Source organism: Eleutherodactylus coqui, chromosome 13 (genome assembly GCF_035609145.1).
Source record: "Eleutherodactylus coqui strain aEleCoq1 chromosome 13, aEleCoq1.hap1, whole genome shotgun sequence".
In the NCBI taxonomy this organism is placed as follows: Eukaryota; Metazoa; Chordata; class Amphibia; order Anura; family Eleutherodactylidae; genus Eleutherodactylus; species Eleutherodactylus coqui.
Genome location: NC_089849.1, coordinates 94,270,269 through 94,272,830, shown reverse-complemented (window position 1 = coordinate 94,272,830; position 2,562 = coordinate 94,270,269).

The window sequence follows — 2,562 nt, the reverse complement described above, 5'->3', positions numbered from 1 at the left end:
TTTCCCATGCAAACAAGCCCTACACAGACATCTCCTATTTATTGCTGGTGCATGGATGCAGAGCATGAAGGGAAGCAGCTGTGAACAGGATTGTGTCCCACATCACTCCCCTGCAAACTCGCTGTTTAACTTCTGGTTTCCACAGTAGATGTGCACAAGACAAAAATGTCCGCACACCGCTATCCTGGCATTTGAAGTGAAAAAACATGAGATAGTCGCGTGTCAGGAAAGTCACCACCTCCCAGGACATAACACATTCTAGCGCTGTGTCCCAGTGAGAAGAGGAGCTTGCTATTCTTTGATTGACAGGCTCTGTTCTCTGCGGCTTCCACTGCCGCTTGGAAGCAGCAGAGAATGGAGTCTGTAAAAGTGGGATCTGGCACTTGCCAGGGTTTGCTGATTGCTGGCATGGCACCAGCTCTGCTCAGAAGGAATAAGAGAACTACAAGTCTCAGCATTTCCCTGGCAATAAGATCTCACCCAAGCATCTATCATTAGAGGACCTTCAGTCTTCACTGCTGAGCTCTGCCCCCTTGCGAGATCATCACAGCTCCTTCAGTTCCACTGCCCAGTACACATGCTAAGGTATATTCATCATTACATTCGTGGATTACTCCCAGAGTAACCTGTGACATCATAGACTGAGGCATGTGCCCTAGTTACACTGTAGAGCTCTGCCCCATCATGACATCATTGCAAGTCCTGAGTCACTTATCAGCTAAAGAGCATCCAGGTCCCCTCCTCTTCTTCGGTCTACTGTGCCACCCACTCCCCATCCCACTAGGAGGCGCCGTCCAGGGCAGAAGTCTCAGTCCGCCTCAAGTATGCAACATCCCTGGTAACAGATGTAGTGAATGTGCTCAGGGCCCTCCATACAACGAATGTGTTACACTTGGGGCTTATTCACATGCCCATTTTGTGTCTGGGTAATATTTGATTTTGCCCGTGGACATGAGCCCTCAGGTAATCTGCAGGCGTGTAAAAAAAAATAGCTCTTTTGTGCCGGAGAAGTGGCTGTGATCGTCTCCCATGATAGTGACTGTATAATCAGTGTTCTGTTATAGTTCCTTTACCTGGTGTGCTAATGGAAGAACATGCTGGGAGTTGTAGTTCCACACGACTTAGTATGTGATAAGGTGGTATCCCAATGTTTTTGTCTCCTGCAGTCACCTGCTTGCCTCTGAATTACTTGCACTCAGTAAAGAAGAGATTAAAGGGATTTACCGCACAATCCAGCTTCAATAGGGCTATTTGGGTTACAATAATAAACTGAAACACCTGCTGTGGCCCCAGGGGTTGTGATTGGTGATGTCATGGGGACTCAGGTGACTGTTGCAGCCAATGAGAAGTTGCAGCATCAGCGCTTGTTCTCCTCGTATCGGTGCTCACATCCTGAGGCTTCTTTCACACAAGCGCATGTGAAAATGCCGGCCAATATGCACTGTGATCTGATGCATTGGATTCCAATGCATGAGATTACATGGGCATATTACTGAGACGTAAAAGCGCCCGGCCAGGCTAAAATAGTGCCGAACGTTTTTATATTGGGCCCAAAAGATAGTCCTGGAACTATCTTTTGGGCCGGAATACGTCTGCCGCTGCATGGGCCCATAGGTGGGAGGGAGTTCAGCAGTGCTCCCTCTGCTCTCCTCATCCCCCCCCCCCCAAAGCAGGCTCACCTCTTGTTGCCTCCTGCTCGTTCTGTACAGTAGAAGGGGCGGGGCCAGAGCTAAGCACCGGCCCGTCCCGCCTCCTCTCATTGATGGCTATGGACAAGGGCTGGGATGTGGGCGGAGCTAAGCTACCACCCTCTCCCCGCCCCTTGTCCATAGCCATCAATGGGAGGAGGCGGGACGGGCCACCGCTTAGCTCTGCCCCCACCCTCTTCCATTGAAAAGAACGAGCAGGGAGGAGGTGAAAGGTGAGCCTGCAATGGGGAGGGAGGGGAAATGGGCGACAGCATGGTGAGCTCGGTGCATATGAACCAGACCCCATGCCATGTGATAGGGCGCACAAACGTTAGATTTGTTCACGAGTTACTATGCCCAGATGGAAATGTATATTGGCCGGCCGTGAAAACGCCGGCCAATATGCGCTCGTGTGAAAGAAGCCTCAGCCCCATGATGCCAGGAGTTCAGGAAGGTGATACTTCAGCCTCTCATTGATTGCAACAGCCACCTGAGTTCCTGTGATGTCACCTATCACAACAACCACAGTGGAGCTGCAGAGCTGGATCCCAGCGGCCGAGGGAGGGCAAGTATGTTTCAGTGTATTATTTTAACCCATACAGCCCTATTGAAGCGGGGTTGTCCGGTTGTCCTGTCACTTCAGAGGACTGTTTGCCATGTGTCCAAGGTTCACTGATGTCTTTCTTGGGTCCATTTTAGGTGTTGTTGGCAATGACGTGATATCATCAGGGACATCCTTGTCAGTCTTCGGATACTGAACCCCAGTTGACACACGGAACCAGCATGGTCATTGTGGAAACTTTGCCTTACTTCCATGCTGTTGTACTGCAGGGTCAGTTGGTCCATTGTGGCATATTGTTGCTGAGATATCAGA